The sequence below is a fragment of the Mesoplodon densirostris genome, chromosome 10 (assembly GCF_025265405.1).
Source record: "Mesoplodon densirostris isolate mMesDen1 chromosome 10, mMesDen1 primary haplotype, whole genome shotgun sequence".
Lineage (NCBI taxonomy): Eukaryota > Metazoa > Chordata > Mammalia > Artiodactyla > Ziphiidae > Mesoplodon > Mesoplodon densirostris.
In genome coordinates this window covers 69,990,219-70,013,925 of record NC_082670.1, presented here as the reverse complement: position 1 = coordinate 70,013,925, position 23,707 = coordinate 69,990,219, and the positions used below count along the sequence as shown (strand labels likewise).

General features: G+C 39.8%; 1 protein-coding gene and 1 non-coding gene across 16 annotated transcripts in view; both read left to right on the top strand.

Annotated features, from left to right (window-relative positions):
• MAP4 (microtubule associated protein 4) overlaps positions 1-23,707 on the top strand; it is a 176,087-nt gene that overhangs the window by 10,383 nt on the left and 141,997 nt on the right. The window lies entirely within an intron of this gene.
• TRNAD-GUC (transfer RNA aspartic acid (anticodon GUC)) lies at positions 464-536 on the top strand. The gene has a single exon. It is a non-coding gene; the product is annotated as a tRNA-Asp (tRNA).

The following is a 23,707-nucleotide window of genomic DNA, read 5'->3' as shown; positions in this document are numbered from 1 at the left end:
TTTTTTTAATTAAAAAAATTATTTACTTATTTGGTTCCACTGGGTCTTAGTTGTGGCAGGCAGGCTCCTTAGTTGTGGCATGTGAGCTCATTAATTGTGGCAGGTGGGCTTCTCAGTTGTGGTCCATGGGCTCCTTAGTTGTGTCATGCAAACTCTTAGTTGTGGCATGCATGTGGGATCTAGTTCCCTGACCAGGGATCAAACCTGGGCCTCCAATATTGGGAGTCTTAGCCACTGGACCACCAGGGAAGTCCCCTGTTCTTTTGTTATTGTTTTGTCTACCTTTCATTACCAGACATGAAGAAATTTTTTTTTTTTTGGCCGTGCTGCCTGGCATGTGGAATCTTAGTTCCCTGACCAGGGATTGAACCCAAACCTCCGTTAGTGGGATCTCAGAGTCTTAACCACTGTATCACCAGGGAACTCCCAAGAAATTCTTTTAAAAAAGCATCCTTGGGGGAATTCCCTGGTGGTCCAGTGGTTAAGACTCCACACTGTCACTGCAGAGGGCCCTGGTTCAATCCCTGGTCAGGGAACTCAGAATCCTGTAAGCTGCACAGTATGGTCAAAAAAAAAAATTATGATAGATTCTTCTTTTTTTTTTCAAATTCATTTATTTTATTTATTATTTTTGGCTGCGTTGGGTCTTCGTTGTTGCGTGCGGGCTTTCTCTAGTTGCAATGAGCGGGGGCTCCTCTTCCTTGTGGTGTGTGGGCTTCTCATTGCAGTGGCTTCTCTTGTGGAGCACGGGCTCTAGGCATGCGGGCTTCAGTAGTTGTGACTTGCGGGCCCTAGAGCGCAGGGTCAGTAGTTGTGGTGCATGGGCTTTAGTTGCTCCGCGGCATGTGGGATCTTCCCGGACCAAGGCTCGAGCCCATGTCCCCTGCATTGGCAGGCGGATTCTTAACCATTGCGCCACCAGGGAAGCCCTAGATTCTTAAATATATATTTAATTACTGAGTCAGACAGTGTGTAAATTTAAGGCTTTTGATACATTTTGCAAAATTGCTTTCTGGAAAATTTTACATTCTTACCAACGCTCATTTCATCATACCCTTTGTAGCATTGAGAATTATCATTAAGAAAATTTTATCATTAAAAAAATTATACATTAAAAATTGCTAATTTAATAGGTTAAATAGGAAAAATCTCACTGTTTTAATCACATCTGTCTTTTTTTAAACGGTGACAGAAAAAGTATTGCATAATCATATACCTAATAATCAAGGGTAAGATTGGATCACTAAGAATGAGGTTCTCTGAAATAGCTGGTTGCCTAGTACTCAATCACTGTCCATTTTAGTGTGATTCTCTTGGGTTGGGTATAATTTAAGGTGAATGTCAGCAGGCTACCCAGACAGCTCTTCTTTAGCAAACTAAAATGGGGGTTAACATTAATAATGGAGACAAAGAAATGTTTGAAGGATATTCTGAACAATTTTATATGCATAGTGTAGCTGAGGCTTGCTGAAATGCCTCAGGGGCAAACAAGCCAGTTCATCAGTCAGGAATAGGGGTGCCTTTCAACTAGTCTATCTTACAGGGTTGTTGTGAGAATTAAGAGATATGTGAATGGGAAAGTACCCTTTAAAATGCTAGTGAGATATTGCCTAGTGATTCATATCAAAGTATAGTCTTGGTGGATATGGAATTGGTGGTGTATTGGTGTTTTCAATGGAAATTACATTGTCTCTAAGTTTCATTTTTATCATATATATAGTAAATCGTCTGTGAAACATGAAATTCATGGACTCATGAAACCACTTTGAGGCCCAGAATAATTGTCTTCTTTAAGGTCACATGCGACATTTGTAGCTGAGTCAGGACTTGAAGTTTAATCTCTAGCATTCTTTTTACTATGTTCAGCTTAATACCACAGGTACTTCTGTTATCTTCTTTGTGCATAGCACTGTGATACATGCAGCAGGTGATTTTTTAATTTTAATTCTTTGTTTGTTTTGTTTTGTTTTGTTTGTTTGTTTGTTTTTGGCCACAGCTTGTGGCTTGAGGGCTCTTAGTTCCCGACCAGGGACTGAATCCCCCGGCCACAGGAGTGAAAGCACCTACTGGACTGCCAGAGAATTTCCTTTTCTTTCTTTTTTTTTTTTTTTGCTATGTTGTTAAACTTTTTTTCCCCACAATTTTTAAAGCTTATAGTCCATTTATAGTTACTATAAGATATTGGCTGTATTCCCTGTGTTGTACAATATATCCTTGTAGCTTATTTTCTCAATTTATTTATTTATTTATTTATTTTTGGCACGTTGGGTCTTCGTTGCTGCACGTGGGCTTTCTGTAGTTGCGGCGAGCGGGGGCTACTCCTCGTTGCTGTGCGCGGGCTTCTCATTGCGGTGGCTTCTCTTGTTGCGGAGCACGGGCTCTAGGTGCACGGGCTTCAGTAGTTGTGGCCCATGGGCTCAGTAGTTGTGGCTCACGGGCTCTAGAGCACAGGCTCAGCAGTTGTGGTACACAGGCTTAGTTGCTCTGCGGCATGTGGGATCTTCCCGGACCAGGGCTTGAACCTGTGTTCCCTGCACTGGCAGGTGGATTCTTAACCACTGTGCCACCAGGGAAGTCCCGTAGCTTATTTCATATGTAATAGTTTGTACCACTTAATCCACTACCCCTATCTTGCCCCTCCCCCCTTCCCTCTCCCTACTGGTAACCACTAGTTTGTTCTCTATATCTGTGAGTCTGCTTTTTTGTTATATTCACTAGTCTGTTGTATTTTTTAGATTCTACATGTAAGTGATATCATACAGTTAAATATGCTATTCTTTAAAACAGTTCTTCAAATGCTTCTTTCTTGGCCTTGGGGTGGTAATTAAGAGATGGTATTATTCAGGCAATCAGAAGCATAAAGATTATAGATTCTTAGGATTAAAAATATAAGGACGAACCCGTGTCCCCTGCATCGGCAGGCGGACTCCCAACCACTGCGCCACCAGGGAAGCCCTGTAAGTGGTTTTTAATATTATTGAGTACAGATCCCTTTGAGAACCTAACACCTTCTATGTATGCATATGTCTGTTTTGCTCTCATCCTTGAAAAGTACTTTTTTTGGGAATAGAATTGTATGTTTGCTTATATTTTCTTTCATATTGAATTTGTCATTCCATTATCTTTTGGCTTACACTATTACTGTTGGGAAGTTACTCTTGGTGTTCTTTTCTGTCAAGTATTCTATGGCAGTCCTAGTAGTTGATTACCTAAAAGTGTACAATTTGAGGGTACTTGGCTTATCCAGATTATGAGAACCTTGGGTGCCAGTGCATATAAGGGATATTCTGTGGCAATAATTTCTCAGGAATTTTTTGTTCTTTTGCCACTACCGCAGGCTTCTCTGTGTCCCCTGGGGTTGTGGAAAATTGGGTCTTGGTTTAAATCTGGTTCACCTTGAGAGGTAAAGTGGGATGTCTCTTTATAAGACTTAACCTTGGGAGGGCCCTGATTTCTCTCTCCCTTGCTCTGCTTGGCCCTTGAACTGAAGCTCTAGATTAGGGCTTCTCAGATTTTAGTGTGTATATAGAGGATATGGTTATAATGGAGATTCTGATTCTGAGGAACCAAATTCACCTATTGAAGAATATCTTGGTTGCTTCCAAGTTTTGACAATTATGAATAAAGCTGCTATAAACACTAACGGGCAGGTTTCTGCATGGACGTAAGTTTTCAGCTCATTTGGGTAAATACCAGAGACCACAATTGCTGAATTGGATGGTAAGACTATGTTTTGTAAGAAGCTGCCAAATTGTCTTCCTAAGTGGCTGTACCATTTAATATTCTCATTAGCAATGAATGAAAGTTCCTGTTGCTCCACATCCTAGTCGGCATTTGATGTTGTCAGTGTTTTGGATTTTGGCCTTTCTAATAGATATTTGGTGCTATCTTGTTGTTTTAATTTGCAATTCCCTAATGACATGATGTTGAGCATCTTTTCATGCTCTTATTTGCCATTATGTTTCTTCTCTTGTGAGGTGTCTGTTCAGATCTTTTGCCCATTTAAAAAAATCTATTTGTTCAAAAAATTTTTATAGGGCTTCCCTGGTGGCACAGTGGTTGAGAGTCTGCCTGTCGATGCAGGGGACGCAGGTTCGTGCCCCGGTCCGGGAAGATCCCACATGCTGTGGAGCGGCTGGGCCCGTGAGCCATGGCCGCTGAGCCTGCGCGTCCGGAGCCTGTGCTCCGCAACGGGAGAGGCCACAACAGTGAGAGGCCCGCGTACTGCAAAAAAAAAAAAAAAAAAAAAAAAAAAAAAAAAATATATATATATATATATATAAATTTATTTATTTATAGATTTATTTTTGGCTGCATTGGGTCTTCGTTGCTGCACATGGGCTTTCTCTAGTTGCGCCGAGCAGGGGCTACTCCTCATTGCAGTGCACAGGCTTCTCATTGAGGCGGCTTCTCTTTTGTGGAGCACGGGCTTTAGGTGCCTGGGCTTCAGTAGTTGTGGCTCGCAGGCTCTAAAGCACACGCTCAGTAGTTGTGGCGCACGGGCTGGTTGCTCTGTGGCATGTGGGATCTTCCCGGAGCAGTTATCGAACCTGTGTCCCCTGCATTGGCAGGTGGATTCTTTTTTTTTTTTTTTCTTTTTGCGGTGCGTTGGCCTCTCATCGTTGTGGCCTCTCCCGTTGCGGAGCACAGGCTCCGGATGCGCAGGCTCAGCGGCCATGGCTCACGGGCCCAGCCGCTCCGCGGCATGTGGGATCCTCCCAGACCGGGGTACGAACCTGTGTTCCCTGCATCGGCAGGCGGACTCTCAACCACTGCGCCACCAGGGAAGCCCGGCAGGTGGATTCTTAACCACTGTGCCACCAGGGAAGCCCTGTTCATTTCTCATTGTTGAGTCTTAAGAGTTTTTTGTATATTTTGGGTATCAGTCCTTTATCAGATTTGTGTTTTGCAAAAATTTTCTCCCAGTCTGTAGCTTATCTTTTCATTTTCTTAACAGCCCATTTTGCAAATCAGAAGTTTTATTTTATTTTTATTTATTTTTAAAATTTCTTTGGCTGTGCTGCACGGCTTGTGGGATCTTAGTTCCCCAACCAGGGATTGAACCTGGGCCCGCGGCAGTGAAAGCGCAAAGTCCTAACCACTGGACTTCCAGAGAATTCCCTAACCTTCCTTAGTTTTGATGGGTTCTCTAGGACTTTGTTCTGTTGCAGTTTCTGCAGCATTCAGGAGCATAACTGTTAAGACTTTTTAGTAGGCAAGGAAGGTCAACATAATGACTTGCCTTGTGTTGTATAACATTCCAAAGGAAATGGATTAGTAATGTTATGAATGCCTGAGTTTGTACTAGTTGGGATGTGACCCAGGTATCTTTTGGTGATGGAACTGTTTATTGTTTACTGCAGAGTTCTGCTGCAAACTGACACTTCCTGAACCTGTGTATATTAAAAACTATATGACTGGGGGGGAAAGAAAAAAAGCTGTATGATTGGGATTTTAAAGACCAGAGGTTTGAGAGAGACATTCAAGAGTAGTTTAATTCTGAAATAATTAAGGCTTCATATGTCCATAGATTTAGTGGACCATAAAGAATCAAAGTAAGGATAGTTGGCCATTATTCTAAAGTTGATATCCTTGGTAGTTTTTATCTTTATCAACTTAGTTTATGTAGTTTTGGCTGTAACCCTGTACTTTTACTTGCATTATTCAGTCATGAAGTCTGTTAATTGGCTGTTAACTCTACTTTCACTTTCATTACTAATCATGAAGGCTGCTGATGCTGCACCTTTATTTTCAAATCAGGTGTCCATGCAGGGGAACTTATGTCAGAAAAGATGGCTGTTTTATTGGTTTTAAGTGAAGTGACAACACAGGTCCCTGTATACATTTTTTTCCTTTCATTAATGAATTGATTGGGTCTTTCTGGTAGAATAAGAGACTGTTTTGTTATTAAATGACGGTTTTGTCAGGTAAAAGGAGATGGTCACCAATTGTGACAGTTAATCTTAAAGACATTCTGTTCAAGATACATCCCATTTAGCCAGACCAGGTAAAATCAGACATACTGACGAAGAGTTAGGCGAGTAGAATGAGGTTTTTGGCCTAAGGACATTTGAAAGTGGGTGGGTATACATAGTATTTATGTGTGCTTCTTGGTTTCTAAAGAATCTCTATATGGTAATTTCAAATTTCATATGTGGTACTCTTTTTTTCAATTTAGGTTTATATTTTGTTATTTTTATTGAAGTATAGTTGATTTACAATGTTATGTTAGTCTCTAGTGTATAGCAGAGTGATTTTAGTTATACATATATATATATATATTCTTTTTCATATTCTTTTCCATTATGGTTTAAACAGGATATTGAATATAGTTCCCCTGTGCTACACAGTAGGATCTTGTTGTTGATCTGTTTTATATATAGTTCTTTGTATCTGCTAATCCCAAACTCCTAATTGTTCTCTCCCCTACCTCCTTTCCCCTTTGGTAACCATAAGTTTGTTTTCTATGTCTGTGAGTCTGTTTCTGTTTCGTAAATAAGTTCATTTGTATCATATATTATTTTAAAATTTTATTTATTTTATTTATTTTTGGCAGTGTTGGATCTTCGTTGCTGCACGCGGGCTTTCTCTAGTTGTGATGAGTGGGGGCTACTCTTCCTTGCGGTGCGCAGGCTTCTCATTGCGGCGGCTTCTATTGTTTCAGAGCACGGGCTCTAGGTGTGCGGGCTTCAGTAGTTGCAGCACGCAGGCTCAGTAGTTGTGGCTCGCAGGCTCTAGAGCGCAGGCTCAGTAGTTGTGACGTGGGCTTCCCTGGTGGTGCAATGGTTGAGAGTCCGCCTGCCGATGCAGGGGACGCGGGTTCGTGCCCCAGTCCGGGAAGATCCCACATGCCGCGGAGCGGCTGGGCCCGCGAGCCATGGCTGCTGAGCCTGTGCATCCGGAGCCTGTGCTCTGCAACGGGAGAGGCCACAGCAGTGAGAGGCCCGTGTAACGCAAAAAAAAAAAAACACAAAAAACAAAGACTGTTAGTAGTTGTGACGCATGGACTTAGTTGCTCCGCAGCATGTGGGATCTTCCTGGACCAGGGTTCGAACCCGTGTCCCCTGCATTGGCAGGCAGATTCTTTTTTTTTTTTTGCGGTACGCGGGCCTCTCACTGTTGTGGCCTCTCCCATTGCGGAGCACAGGCTCCGGACGTGCAGGCTCAGTGGCCATGGCTCACGGGCCCAGCCGCTCCACGGCATGTGGGATCTTCCCGGACCAGGGCACGAACCCGTGTCCCCTGCATCAGCAGGCGGACTCTCAACCACTGCGCCACCAGGGAAGCCCTGGCAGGCGGATTCTTAACCACTGCACCACCAGGGAAGCCCTGCATCATATTTTAGATTCCACATATAAATGATATCATATGGTATTTGTCTTTCTGACTTACTTCACTTAGTATGATAATCTCTAGGTCCATCCATGTTGCTGCAAATAACATTATTTCATTCTTTTTCTTATGGCTGAGTAATATTCCATTGTATATATGTACTGCATCTACTTTATCCATTCATCTGTCGATGGACGTTTAGGTTGCTTCCATGTCTTGGCTGTTTTTTTTTTTTTTTAATTTGGCTGCTCCAGGTCTTAGTAGTGGCAGCAGGCTTCTTAGTTGCAGCATGCATGTGGGATCTAGTTCCCCAACCAGGGATCGAACCCAGGCCCCCTGCATTGGGAGCATGGCGTGTTACCCACTGGACCACCAAGGAAGTCCTTTGGCTATTGTAAATAGTGTTGCTATGAGCATTGGGGTGGACATACATGGTACTTTTAAGCCCTGCAAGCTTTCTTTCTCTTTCTTCTTGTTTTTTTTTTCCCTAACAAGCCAGCAATAAATTGACTAAAATGATGAGGTAATATCTTTCTACCTCATTGTAGTCTAAGTCTGAGTCACTGTTCTCTTTGTGGAAAAATTCCAGGATACTTTATTTTCTTGAAAGAGACTTTTTTTTTGACACTTGTTTTAAGGTTGTTTTGTTTAAAGCCAATGAAATGGAACTGTTCGGTTTTTTAAGCATCTTATTTTTGAAATGTTGCTTATATTATTCAATCTAATTCAATAAGTGTTTCTTTTCTTTTTTTTTCTTTCCTTTTTCTTTTGGCCGTGCTGTGCAGCTTGTGGGATCTCAGTTCCATGACCAGGGATTGAACCTAGGCCACGGTGGTGAAGGCTCAGAATCCTAATCCACTAGGCCACCAGGGAACTCCCCAATAAGTGTTTCTTGAGTGTCTGATATGTTCTAGGTTCAGTTTAGGTGCTATGGCTATAAGACTATGTAAGTCCTGCCTTAAGAAGTCCAAATATTTAGTATATTTGTCAGTTTTTTTAAAAAATTAATTTTTATTGGAGTATAGTTGCTTTACAATGTTGTGTTAGTTTGTACTGTATAGCAAAATGAATCAGCTATACATATACATATATCCTTTCTTTTTTGGACTTACTTCCCATTTAGGTCACCACAGAGCATTGAGTAGAGTTCCCTGTGCTATACGGTAGGTTCTCATTAGTTATCTACTTTATACATAGTTATCAATAGTAGTTTTTAATATAATTTTTAAATTCTGTTTTTTAATTAAACTTTTAACTTGGAGATAATTGTAGATACATATGCAGTTGTAAGAAAACAATACAGAGAGATCCCTTGTACCCTTTGTTCAGTTTCCCTTCTGTGGTAGTATTTTGCAAAACCGTATAACAACCAGGGTATTGACATAGAAACAGTTAACAGTAAATGGTACAGCTCCTCTGGAAAACAGTTTGGCAGTTTGCCTGAGAGTGTAATTGCTGGGTCATATGGTAGTTGCATGTTTAGTTTTTAGAGAAACGCCATTTACATTGATATAATATGGTGGTAGTCCAGGCTCTGTAAGTGGTCTTCACTGACACTGTGGTGCCTTTGCCGACTGCAGGGGTGAAGTCCTGGCTCCCCTCCTTGGCCTCTGACTTCACCCTGGAGAGGGTGTTGGGTGCCTCATTCCAGCCTGGAGAGGGCTTGGCCTTTACTGTATGGGTGGTGTTGGGCCCACTGTGTTTTCTGTGGTGTTTGGCTGGAGTAAAATGTTTATTGTCTAAAAGTTTTCTATCTTGCTAAGCTGCCCCTTTCCTGGTCCTTTGGCTGAAGTGAGCAGGCTTTTGTTGGAGTTTTTCTTGTCTGTACTCTTAGGTGTTTCTAGGTTGCCAGGCTCGTCATTTCCAGTATTGAGATCTGTAAGGCAAAAAGGAAACCCAGGGAACTCATCACTTTTTTGTTCCTCAGGTTCCCAAGGTCCCTTGCCATTCTAACTTATTCTCTCCACCTTTCAGAGTGTTAACGTTTGTTTTATGTATGTATAATGTCCAGGGTTTTTAGTTGTACCTAGTGGAAGGAAGAGGAAAAGGTAGATCTTCTCTGTTTTCATAAAAGCAGAAAAGTTTTTATATTGTTTTTAAAATGATATTTATTTTTCTGTTTATGAGAATATATATTTAATGTAGAAAATTTAGAACATACAAAAATTATAAAAGAATAACAACATTTTGACATATATTCTTTCAGCTATTTTCTGTGAATATGCATACATATTTTTCTTGCTAAAATATGAATTGTTTATACTATTTAAGAACTTTCCACTTAACTATTATAAGCATCATTCTTTGTCAATAAATACTTACATATAATGCCATTTTTTGTGGTATCAATTAAGTGGTAATGTAATCACATTCAGGAGGTGATCCGTATGTATTACTCTGCTAGGTTAAGTACCTGAGAGAGAGTTCCTGTACAAATAAAGGATGTACTGTTTCACATGAATCTCAGTGTTTAGACATTGCTTTTTTACAAAAGGGAGTCTGAAGTAAATCAGATTTAGCCATTAGTTTCAGAAACTCTGGGTGTATGGGTAGGTATTTAGATTTTAAAGTTTAAAAGTATCCACAAGTCTTTATAAATGCTATTTTGATTAAAATTCTTGTTCATATTTTCCATTATGTCATAAGAGGGGTCATTATACTCTTCAGGAGAAAATCAGAGATAATAATGGCTTTCTTGTTTTTTCTTGGAGGAAATAGGAGATACCAGCAGTGTTTGTTTCAGTGAACCCTAGCATTAGTTTTCTGCTGGAGTTTGCAAAACATAAGCCAGAATGATTTAAATCATTTTCCATAGTGCAACTTTTTCTAATTGCTGTGTAGTATAATTCCAGATGTTCAGATTTATTGGGAAGTTTAAATTTCATAGATTGGAACTTTTAGTATTAGATGTCCAGGTTCATGTAGCAGATCTAATTAAAAATTATTACTCTTTCATTTTTTTCCACTTTGTATAATCTTTTTCTTAGTATCATGTGAATAGTTGCACTGTATGTCAAACTGAAACTAATAATTATAAAATCACTTTACAAATGAGCATAGATGTAGAAGTTTGTAATATATAGAGTTGTTTTAGTTTCTATTTCTTGAAATATGAAGGTGCATATGTCATAATTTGTTTAACAAGCAATCTTTCAACTTAGCATGGAGTCATTAATTAGACATGAAATTGAGATGTTATTGATCATATTTTTAAAACTTAATAATCATATTTATTTACTTTTTCCTTTCCAAAAGGGATAAGTAATGCTATGAAAAAAAAATTTAAATTTAGAAAAAGGAAAAAAAATTACCAAGTTACTAGTTTTCATATTCTTTTACAAGCAGTTTACCATTGAGAAGTGCTCAGCAAGCTGTTTCCTCTTTGCCAGTCTCTGCAGCTTGTGGTTTGGGATGTTCATCACTATCTGGTAGTGAACCCCAAATGTCCCATACCAGCTTCATTGGGATCACCTGGAGGGTCTTTTAAAATAGTTTTGGCTTTCTGCCTTTTATTCTCATTTATTAGATCTGAGGTGGAGTCTAGGATCTGAATTCTTAAAAATAGCTTTATTGAGATATAATTCACATACCTTACAATTCAGCCATTGAAAGTGTACCTTTCAGTGGTTTTTAGTATTTTCAGAATTGTGTATTTATCACCACAATTGATTTTAGAAGGTTTTGTTAGACCGTACAAAACCCCTGCCCCTCTTAGCCATTACCCCCTTAATTCCTCTATCTACCCCCCAACCCCTGGGCCCCAGCCCTAGGCAACCACTAATCTACTTTCTATCTCTATAGATTTGCCTATTCTGGATGTTTCATATAAATAGAATCATACAACATGTAGTCTTTTGTGGCTGGCCTCTTTCATTTAGCATAATGTTTTTAAGGTTCATCTGTATTATAGCGTGTATCAGTACTTCATTCCTTTTTATGGACACATAATATTGTATGAATATACTGCATTTTGTTTATACATTCATAAGTTGATGGACATTAGGGTTGTTTGTACTTTTTGGCTGTTATGAATTATGCTACTGTGAACATTTGAGTACACATTTTTGTGTGGACATTTGTTTTAATTTTTCTTGGGTATGTACTTAGGGGTGGAATTGCTGGATCAAATGGTAACTCTAGGTGTAACCTTCTGGGGAGCTGCTATATTGGTTTTCCAAAGTGTCTGTACCATTTTTCAGTCCCTTTAACAACATATGAGGCTTCGTGTTTCTCCATATTCTTGTCAACACTTAATCTGTCTTTTGGTTATATCTATCCTAGAGGGTGTGAAGTTGCAGAATCTGAATTTAAAAACAAAAGTTTCTCAAATGGTTTTGGTGGTCTATAGAATAGTAGTTCTCAGTGGGGGTTGGGGTAGAGATGTGGTTTTGCCCCCTAGGGGACATTTGACAATGTCTGGAGATGTTTTTCATTGTCACAACTGGGAGGGTACTTTTGGCATCTAGTGGGTAGAGGCCAGGGATGCTGCTATGCACAGGATAACACCCCACTACAAAGAATGATCTGGTACAAAATGTGAATAGGACAGGGGTTGAGAAACTGGTCCAGAAGAGAATTAAACAATTACAGATCAAATTTTTAGCTCACACATTGGCAGTAGGACATTATTTTCTATGCAAGATCTATATATCAAATCTAGAAAAGGGAACCTTAGGGACCTAAGAGCCTCAGTCTAGTTTAGTGTATAATATGTGCTCACTGAGAGCAGTGGGTCCTAGCCCAGAGCCTGATTTGGTACGTATTTGTTGAATGAAAAGATATGTGGTGGTAGTTTGAACTAAAGTGATTCTTAGTTATTTTATAATGAATGTCTAGATTGGTAGCCTCCACGTAGCTATATTGATTGTGTTTCCTCTCTTAAATTCCTCTACCCTACCAAAATCAATGATTGCATAAAAGAGTGTACATAAGGTCTGATTTTATAGTTTGTTTCAAAGAAAATATTTTAATGGAAGTCATTTAAAAAGTCTCAACAGCCCTATAAATGAAATTAGAGACTGGCTGTGGTATGGCTTACTGGCAGAGGATATGTGTGTGTATTTTGAAATCTTGTGCTTTCCAGAGGCGGTGCTATTTAATGAGACTAAACGTGAATCCAAGATCTGTTTGTCTTCTCTCCCCTTATGTCTTCATTTTTTTTCTCCATGTTTGTCAGTTTTTGTCCTGTATTATGTTTGGTGAGAGGAAGGATTAAAGAAAGGTAATCCCTCTCTTAAATGTATTATATTATTATTATTTTTTAAATTATTAATTAATTTATTTATTGGCTGCTTTGGGTCTTCATTGCTGCGCATGGGCTTTCTCTAGTTGCAGTGAGTGGGGGCTTCTCTTGTTCCGGTGCACGGGTTCTAGGTGCATGGGCTTCAGCAGTTGTGGCTCGTGGGCTCTAGAGCGCAGGCTCAGTAGTTGTGGCGCATGGGCTTAGTGGCTTTGTGGCATGTGGGATCTTCCCAGACCAGGGTTTAAACCCCTGTCTCCTGCATTGGCAGGCATATTCTTAACCACTGTGCCACCAGGGAAGCCCCTTAAATGTATTATATTTTTGAGAAAAATCAGACATGTAATATAATATTTTTGAGAAAAATCAGACGTGTAATATAATATTTTTGAGAAAAGTCAGACATGTATTTTGTGGATATTATAACAACTTCTTTTCTTGTAGAGAAAATACAGTGATTAATTGAAGTGAATTTTTCAGTTAAACTCTTTTTAAAGTCTTCACAAATGTGAAGTTTTCCAAATTAAAAAAAAATTTTTCTAGAATATGGTACATGTTGAGTGTTTTTTAAAAAGTTTATAATAAATTAAGACAAACAATACTAAGAAAATTTAGTACAGGAGTATTAAATGAAAACTGAAACTTTCTTCCTGGCAAGTGAAAATTGGTTTCTCATTGTTTAATTTGTATTTTTTGTAATGTGAGAGAGTCTGAATATCTTTTCATAAATTTATTAATCATTTGAATTTCTGTGAAGAGTTTGTATCCTGGGCTTATTTTTCTATTGGGTTGTTGATATTTTTCTTATTTATTTGTGAGAGCTCTTAGTATATAATAAAAATTAGCCCTTTATGTATTATTTGTAATACAAATATTTTTCCCCTTGTGTGTTGTTTGCCTTTTGACTTGTTAGTTTTTAAAATGAGATTTCAATATTTTACTTTGATTTCTGGGCTTTTGAACTTTAGTAATAAAGTATTTCTTCCATATACACAAAGGTAATAAGTTCTGGAGAGCCTTCTTGATAGGGAAGTTTGCATGTGAGAAATTTAGTAAGATTTTAATAATTATCTTCTTTATATAGATGAGGAAACTGAGGTATCAAGAGATCACCAAACAGTAAATGGTGGTCACTTCATGCTTTTAGCCACTGTGTAATGCTTTTCAGTGGAACTTGAAAGTAAATCCATGAAAAAGTGAATCCATAAAGGCCCTTATTTTATTTTTTAACTTTTTATTTGTAAATATTTTGAACTCACAGGAAGTTGAAAATAGTAGAGTCTTGTGTACCCTTCACCCAGCTTCCCCCAATAGTGACATCTTAAATAGCTGCAGTATAATATCAAAACCAGGAAACTGACATTGATTGGTACATTACTGTTAACTACACTGCAGACCTTTTTCAGTTTTCCCTAATTTTTTTAACCTGCATTTGTGTGTGTGTGTGTGTGTGTGTGTAGTTTTTGTGAACCCCTTCCTTCAACCTGTCTTGGTCCTCTGGCAACCACTAATTTGTTCTCTCTCTGTCATTTTGAGAATGACATCAAATTGGAATCATACAGTATGTGATCTTTGGAGATTAGCTTTTTTTCCTAAGCATAATGCCCTTGTGGCCCATTGTATGTATCAATAATTTGTTCCCTTTTATAGCTAAGTAATATTAGATGGTATGGATGTCATGTGTTTAGCTTTACACTGTTGACAGTTATTTGGGTTGGCTCATGTTTTGTTGTGAATAAAGCTGCTATGCACATTTGTGTATAGGTTTTTGAGTGAACACACGTTATCTTTTCTTTGGAATAAATACCCAAGAGTGTGATTGCTGGGTTGTATGGTAAGGGTATGTTTGATTTTTGAAGAAACTGTCTAACTGTTTTCTGGATTGGCAGTTCCATTGCATTCCAACCAGCAGTGTAGGAGAAGTCCAGTTTTTCTGCATCTTCATGGGCATTTGGTACAGTCAGTATTTTTATTTTAACTCCTTTAATAGATGTGCCTTTATTTTATATAGTTTCTTCAAAAAAAAAAGAGCAGACAGCTCATAATAAAACAACTTCAAATACCTTAAATTCATAATTTTTTACTTTCAGTTAAGTTTGTACTTTCTGTATTTGCATTTAAAATTTCAATGTTTTATTGCATGTGTGCATACAAAGACTATTTTCTGTATGGTCTTACATTTAATTATATTTAATTACTTTTAAAATTTGTTGTTTCTTTAATTAATTAATTAATTAATTTTTGGCTGCATTGGGTCTTCGTCGCGTGTGGGCTTTCTTTAGTTGCAGCAAGTGGGGGCTACTCTTCTTTGCGGTGCATGGGCTTCTCATTGCGGTGGCTTCTCTTGTTGTGGAGCACGGGCTCTAGGCGCGTGGGCTTCAGTAGTTGTGGTACATGGGCTCTAGAGCAGAGGCTCAGTAGTTGTGGTGCACGGGCTTAGTTGCTCCACGGCATGTGGGATCTTCCCGGACCAGGGCTTGAACCCGTGTCCCCTGCATTGGCAGGCGGATTCTTAACCACTGTGCCACCATGGAAATCCCCCTAACTTTTGTTGTTTCTTAACTACTACGTTCTATCCTGGATCACATTGATAGGGAGATGCAAAGTGACCTGGGTTCTTGATATGGGTAAAGCATAAGTTAAACCCATTACTGAGCAAATCCACATGTATTCTGGGATAATTTCTCAACTTTCCCCACTTCATTCATTCACTCATTCATTCATTTATTTATTTATTATTTTGGTGGGGGGAGTGCTGCGTCAGGTCTTAGTTGCGGTGTGTGGGATCTTCGTTGAGGCATGCGGGATCTTTCGTTGTGACAGGTGGGTTTCTCTCTAGTTGCGGCGTGCAGGTTTTCTCTTCTCTAGTCATGGTGCGCAGGCTTGGGCGTGTGGGCTCTAGTTGTGGCGAGTGGGTTCCAGAGCACATGGGCTCTGTGGTTTGTGGCACACAGGGTCTCTAGTTGAGGCATGCAGGCTCAGTAGTTGTGGCACACGGGCTCAGTAGTTGTGGCATGCGGACTTAGTTGCTCTGCGACATGTGGGATCTTAGTTCCCCGACCAGGGATTGAACCCGCGTCCCCTGCATTGCAAGGTGGATTCTTTACTGCTGGACTACCAGGGAAGTACCCCCACTTAATATATTACATAAGGATTATGACCCATGCTAATTTCATGTTCGTAAGAAGGTAATAACACTGATCTGGCATTGTTTACCCTATTTATTCACCTCTTCTTCCTGTATAACTGCAGTTCCACAGCCAGCTGTCTCCATCTCTTCTAAGACTGCATTACAAATATGTCTTTAGCTGTGTTGTCCATTTATGTCCATTTTCTTTACCCAATTGCCCAGTTCCCTATTTTTATATATCCTAGTAGGAGTGACTTGGGAATTTCTTATGCTTAAATTGAATCTGTTTTATCAAGTAAAATGTAATCTATGTATTTTGAACTTTGCATAAAAGGAATTCAGGGGCTTCCCTGGTGGCGCAGTGGTTGAGAGTCTGCCTGCCAATGCAGGGGACACGGGTTCGTGCCCCGGTCCGGGAAGATCCCACATGCTGCGGAGCGGCTGGGCCTGTGAGCCGTGGCCACTGAGCCTGCACGTCCAGAGCCTGTGCTCCGCAACGGGAGAGGCCACAACGGTGAGAGGCCTGCATACCGCAAAAAAAAAAAAAAAAAAAAAGGAATTCATATATAGGAAGTGATTATTATAACCTAAATATAATATTTTCCAGTGATTTGTTAGTCATCATTTCGTATAACAAATATGATGGCTCATAATGTAGAATCATATGCTTCACACTTGTTGAATCGTGTAGGTTTTACCCCTGAACGCCTCACATGGCTATGATTTTGAGTGCTTGCTTTGTAGTGCTTCTGTCTCTGTACTTTATTTTGTGGGGGGGAAAAAATCTTTATTTTTCTTTTCTAATTTTTTTCTTATAAGCTGCTGTGGTTTAGGAAACCAGATTTTAGAATTGAGTTTGAGGGGTTTTATGACATACTTTTGTCTGGTCCAAGGCAGGCTTGTACTGGGTGTTTCATGTATTGTTTCATTCAGTCCATATAATATTTCTGTGTAGACACTTTCCTCATCTATAAAGTTGGGAATGATAGACGTTAGAGAAGATAAGGCCCAAGGTTGCACAGCCAGTAAAAAGACAGATTCAAATCTCAATCTTTTGACGATAAAGTGTATGTACTTGCATAGTACCATGCAGCCTTGCTTAGTAATTCCTTTCAGGTTTTTACTTGGTTCTTAAATACTAGATGTTGCCAGATATATGATGCTACTTAAACTAGGTGTGATTAGGAGGCACAGCATCCAAAGCAAGTGTATGAGATTGTAATACAAGGAGGTGGTGGCTTGCTCTGTTATCCTGTGGCTTTCGTGTGTTGGTGTAATGGGAGAGGATCAGTGCATCATGATCAGTTTACAGCTCAGGAGCAACTCTACAGCCTATTTTAGTTTCAGAGTTATTATTGTCTGCCTTGTTCTTTGTCCTTGTTTTTTTCTTTTCTCCTTCATCCTTTTCTTTTAACTTTTTCCTTTCTCTCTCATTGCTTTTAAGAGACAGGAAACCAGGGATGTGTTGTTGAAGACCTAGCATTTTTTCAAATACCTAATATTTATGTAGTTGATGAGTAGGCTTCACCAGGAGTTTCCTTTTGTTAACAAGTTCAAGAGAGACCACCATTCCAAATGAAATTTTATTTTGAAAATGAATGCAGTGAACACTGGCACTGAGAAAATAATGAACAAACATTGAAATGCCAGCCTACTTCCAAGGAATCAGGGTTACCAGTTGTGTATTGTCATTTTGTCTACTTGTGATAAGTTGTTTTCTTTTTAAAGTTAAGCTTAATTATTCCCCCTTGGACTATTATTTATGTTTCTTCAGTTTTGAAATTCATTTGATCTTTTAAAATGGTAGCTATCTTCTGACCCCGTATAAGTTAAATAAATTGGGCCAGGCCACCTTACCATGTGAATTCCTGCCTTACCCTAACTTGGTCTTTGACACCCTGCTCTGGGCCACTATGGCTCCCTCCCCACCCCAAAACAAGGACTCTGACTTTGCTCTGCCCTACCTGATGCTTTAGGCTGAATTGTTGGCAAGGGGAAGAGGGTCAGATTCGATTTTGAGGGGTATAATTCTGATGACCATATGGAGAGTCGGGTGAGAGACTGTGTCTGAGGGCTCTGTTAAGAGGCTGGTATAGAGTCCAGGTGACGGAAAGGGTTTGAATGAGGAAGGTCAAGCACTGTACAGTTCATGATGGTGATATGATTAATTATAGAGGCTACCACTTATTGAACACTTATTATGTGCTAGAATTAATAAGTACTGTCTATGAATTTAACTCTCATAACAGTCCCATGATTGCAGGTCATAACATTTTTATTTTACAAATGAGGAAACTGAGTCACGGAGAGATTACATAACTTTCCCAAGTTTACCTAGCTCTACAAAAGGAAAAGCCAGGATGGGAAGTCAGGCAGTCTGATTCTAGAACCTGTGCTCTTGACTGCTTGGGGGTTTATTTTTCTAATCATTAGAGCTGTTCATTGGTGGAAGAGCTACCCTTTGACATAATGTGTGTCACGTGATGGTCATCAATCATCTACATCAAGGGTGGTTTGGTTAGATTACCCTGAGGGAGCTTTCTAGAAATGCCAAGATTCTGTGATTTGATATACAGGGACTCCTTGGTTTGCGTGGTTCTGATATGCACAAATTTTACTTACCATGATTCAGTTAAATAACACCCATTCCCTAATAACATATACTACCTGTAATTGCATAAACTACAGAATTGCCGCTAGCTCTTCTCTCTACAGATTACTATGTAAATAACAGGTGTACATCAGTATCAGTGATCTGTCATCTCACTTCTTTCAAAGCCTGTTGGTGACTGTTCACTGCACATGTGTTATTCAGTTCATGCACAAATAGCAAAGCATGCAGTTCCGTTGCCTCCATGTCACCCAGTGATAAATCCATGTGACATTTTACAAAAATGGATTATTGAAATAAAGAAAGAACAAAGGAGAAGGTGCAGCAGGCTTCCCTGGTGGCGCAGTGGTTGAGAGTCCGCCTGCCGATCCAGGGGACGTGGGTTCGTGCCCTGGTCCGGGAGGATCCCACACGCCACGGAGCGGCTGGGCCCCTGAGCCATGGCCGCTGAGCCTGTGCGTCCGGAGCCTGTGCTCCACAACGGGAGAGTCCACAACAGTGAGAGGCCCGCGTACGGCAAAAAAAAAAAAAAAAAAAAGAAGGTGCAGCAAAGAGCCAAAAAGTTCACTTCCAGGGTTGGAAGTGAAATGCAAATCATATGTGAATGGAGTTACAGAAGAAATAACTTCACTGTGGGAATGTTGACACTACTGTCATACAAAAGACTCTGGATATGCAGCTAGAGAAGCTCAGTGAAGGTGAGCTTATCTATGTAAATGAGGAAAATGGTTTGGTGAAAAAGATGAAGATATCCCAGAGGAGAAAGTGACATGGGCAAGAAATTTCACTTTTTTTTTTTTCCTGTACGCGGGCCTCTCACTGTTGTGGCCTCTCCCGTTGCGGAGCACAGGCTCCGGACGCACAGGCTCAGCGGCCATGGCTCGCGGGCCCAGCCGCTCCGCGGCATGTGGGATCTTCCCGGACCGGGGCACGAACCCGCGTCCCCTGCATCGGCAGGCGGACTCTCAACCACTGCGCCACCAGGGAAGCCCTGCAGAAGTTTTTATATGCATCTAACAACAAAGCATGTTTCTTTAAGCAAGCTTTGCTTTTAAAAAAAAAAAATTTTACTTACTGGAAAAGAAATAACATATCTATCTTCTGATAACAAGAAAGGAAATATCCTTTAAGTTGGTATTAAGGGCAGTCTCAGGAAAGAAGATGTTAGTTTCATGTGTTTGGTGCTCTGTGTCTCTTTTTTAGGGGGTAACAGTTTTATTGAGGTATTATTCACATACCATACAGTTCACCCATTTAAAGTATAGAAATCAATGGTTTTTAGTATATTTACAGATATGTGTGACTATTACCACAGTTTTAGAACATTTTCATCACTCCCAAAAGAAACCCAATACTCTGTAGCCATCACTCCCTAATCTTTTCAGCACCCCCTCTTCCCAAGCCCTTGAGAACCACTAAACTTTCTGTCCCTCTAGATTTGCCTGTTCTGGACATTTCATATAAATGGAGTGATACAGTATGTAGTCTTTTGTGACTGGCTTCTTTCACTTAGCATAATATTTTCAAGGTTCATCTGTCTTGTAGCTTGTATTACTACTTCATTCCTTTTTATGGACATATAACATTCTACAGTTTGGATATACCACATTTTGTTTATTCATTCATCTGTAGATGGACATTTATGTTTCCACTTTTTCGCTATTATGAATAATGCCGCTGTGAACATTTGTGTTCAAGTTTTTGTGTAGACATAGGGTTTCACTTCTCTTGGGCTTATACCTAGGAGTGGAATTGCTGGGTCGTATGTTTAACCTGTTGAGGAACTGCCATACTGTTTTCTATTAATAAAATGGCCACACCATTTTACATTTCCATTAGCACTATATGAGGGTTCCAATTTCTGTCCTTGTGATTATCATCATCCTAGTGGGTATGAAGTGGTATCTCATTGTGGTATTGACTTTCATTTTCCTGATGATTGATGTGCTTACTGGCTATTTGTGTATCATCTTTGGAGAAATGTCTGTTCAGATTATTTGCCCATTTTTTTCTTTTTTTGGTTGCACCCTGCAGCATGTGGGAACTTAATTCTCTGACCAGGGATCAAACCCACACCCCCTGCATTGGAAGTGCGGAGTCTTAACCACTGGACCGCCAGGGAAGTCCCTGCCCATTTAAAAATTAGGTTATTTTGTCTTCTTATGACTGCTTTGTAAGAGTTTTTTAAAAAATATATTCTAGATATAAGTTCCTTATCATAGATATATGATTTGTAAATATTTTCTCCTAGTCTTTGTGTTGGGTTGTGTCTGTCTTTTCACTTTCTTCTCAGCTTTTTTTTTTTTTTTTGGCGGTACGCGGGCCTTTCACTGTTGTGGCCTCTCCCGTTGTGGAGCACAGGCTCCGGACACGCAGGCTCAGCGGCCATGGCTCACGGGCCCAGCCGCTCCGCGGCATGTGGGATCTTCCCGGACCGGGGCACAAACCCGTATCCCCTGCATTGGCAGGCGGACTCTCAACCACTGCGCCACCAGGGAAGCCCTGTCTTTTCACTTTCTTGATGGTGTCCTTTGAAGCCAAAAAAAATTAAAATTTTGATGAAGTCCAGTTTAATCTTCTTCCCTTGTTGCTTGCACTTTTGATGCTAAATTTAAGAAATTATTGCCAAATCCAGGGTCATGAAGATTTATCCCATGTTTTCCTCTAAGGGATTTATAGTTTTAGCAGTTGAATTAGGTCTTTGTTCCATCTTTTTTTGTTTTAATTAATTTATTTAATTTTGGCTGTGTTGGGTCTTTATTGCTGCGCACAGACTTTCTCTAGTTGCGGTGAGCAGGCCTCTCATTAAGGTGGCTTCTCTTGTTGTGGAGCACGGGCTCTAGATGCGCGGGCTTCAGTAGTTGTGGCACATGGGCTCAGTAGTTGTGGCTCGTGGGCTCTAGAGCGCAGGCTCAGTAGTTGTGGCACACAGGCTTAGTTGCCCCGTGGCATGTGGGATCTTCCTGGACCAGGGCTCGAACACGTGTCCTCTGCACTGGCAGGTGGATTCTTAACCACTGTGCCACCAGGGAAGCCCACTTTGTTCCATCTTGAGTTAATTTTTGTATATGGTGTGAGTAGGGGGTCCGACTTCACTCTTTTGCTTCTGGATATCCAGTTGTCCCAGCACCGTTTGTCAAAAAGACTGTTCTTTCCCTATTGAATTGTATTGGCACCTTTCTTGAACATTGACTGTAAATGTGAAGATTTGTTTTTGAACTTTCTGTTCTGTCCCATTGATCTTTATGTCTGTGCTTGTACTAGTACCACATTGTCTTGATTGCTATGACTTTGTAGTATGTTTTGAAATGAGGAAGTGTGAGTCTTCCAACTGCATTGTTCTTTCAAGATTGTTGTGGCTGTTCTGGGTCCTTTGAATTTCCCTATGACTTTTATTTTTTAATTTTTAATAAATTTATTTATTCATTCATTTATTTATTTTTGGCTGCATTGGGTCTTCATTGATGTGTGCAGGCTTTCTCTAGTTGTGGTGAGCGGGGGCTACTCTTCGTTGGGGTGTGCTGGGGTCTCATTGCTGTGGCTTCTCTTGTTGTGGAGCACGGGCTCTAGGCACGTGGGCTTCAGTAGTTGTGGCACGTGGGCTCAGTAGTTGTGGCTCGTGGGTTCTAGAGCGCAGGCTCAGTAGTTGTGGCACACGGGCTTAGTTGCTCCATGGCATGTGGGATCTTTCCAGACCAGGGATTGAACCCGTGTTACCTGCATTGGCAGGCAGATTCTTAAGAACTGCACCACCAGGGAAGTCCCTCCATATGACTTTTAGATTTAGCTTGTCAGTTTCTGCAAAGAAGCTAATTGGGATTTTGATGGGGATTGCATCGAATCTGTAGATGAGTTTGGGAGAAGTATTGCCTTCTTCCATTGTACCGATGGGGAATTCCCTCTTCTTAACAATGTTAAGTCTTCCCATCCATGAATTTGGAAGATCTTCTTTCTCCATTTTTTGTATTTTTCAGAGTACTATAAGTTTTGTGCTTCTTTTGTTAAATTTTATTGTTAAATGTTCTTTTTGATGCTGTTGTAAATGGAATTGTTTTCTTAATTTCATTTTTGAATTGTTCATTGCAAGTGTTTGGTGCTATTTTAATATTGACTTTGTTGAATTTAAAACTTTCAGGAATCAAGGGTCTTCTTATTGGCTTATAATTACAAGACATGGAGGCTTGTATAGTAGCTTTCAAGCAGTTTGTGGTCAGACTTTGAGTTATTTAGTGATCACTTTTGAGCTATAGGCCACTTGTACTTAGGAGTTCCAAACTGATGACTACATATGCCACTTGTATGGCCAATGTGACTGGTTTTCAAAAGCCCTTTCAGTTATAAAGCAAATGACTTGGCAACAAAAATGCCTTTCATTCATATCATTCTTTTGTTTTTCTTGGTGCGAAGAGCTGTAGTTAAGAGAACAGTTAGATTTTAGTGGTTTACCAATTGCATTAGAGAAAGTCTATAAAAGGATTGTTGAGCCAGACAGCTTTCAGATGAAAAACCAGTCTCTTAGCAAGGCAGGAATCTCTTGCAGATAGTTTGGTTAACCTGTAGCTAGTGTAGGAAGAGTTGAAACTATGTCTTTTGAGATTAAATCTTAAATTATATGGGCATGTGTCTGATAAGTATAGTTTTATCATCTACATCAGAATGATTTGGGGTAATTTGAAAGGCAGATTCCTGGGCTTCTACCCAGACTTACTAAATCAGATTCTGGGCATAGTTCTCTGTAATGTATTTTAAACCATCTTCCCAAGGGATGTCCACATTAAAGTTTGAAAACTGCTTTTAATTGTGTACCTGCTTCTCTTAAGAGATTATTTTTACCAGAAATTGAAATTTTCACAGGAAGCCCTTAAAAAGCAGGAACAGAAGATATCAGTACATTTTACATATTTCTGTTTCATTTATGTGTATGTGTGTGTGTGTAACTAAATGTGTGTGAATATGGGTCATTTTATGAAATGATTTTCCCCCCATGGGTTGTGATATAAAGAGAAAAAGATTAAAGGCCTCTGAATTAGAAAAATGTGTAACATATTTTGCATTATTTTGTATCTGCCATGTTCATGGAACTGAGATAGGTGCTAGAGAATAACCAGAGATTACTGAACATTATTGCTCTTGCGCTCACAGTTTATAGTGGGTAATAGGCATATAAATAATAAAGTTGGTTGGTGGTGTACTAGTAGCACACATCACATAGCTAGAGTGCTCTGGAAGCCATGGAGGCTTTCATAGAGACGGACTGAGAGAGTAGAGGTAGGCCGTGAAAAGGTGGAAAAGAAAAATGGCATTTTAGTTATTAAGTGAGAGAGAATGATTTTAGGACTGAAGAAGAAGAATTGATATCTATATCTATATATCTGTGTAAGTTATTCCTAATTCA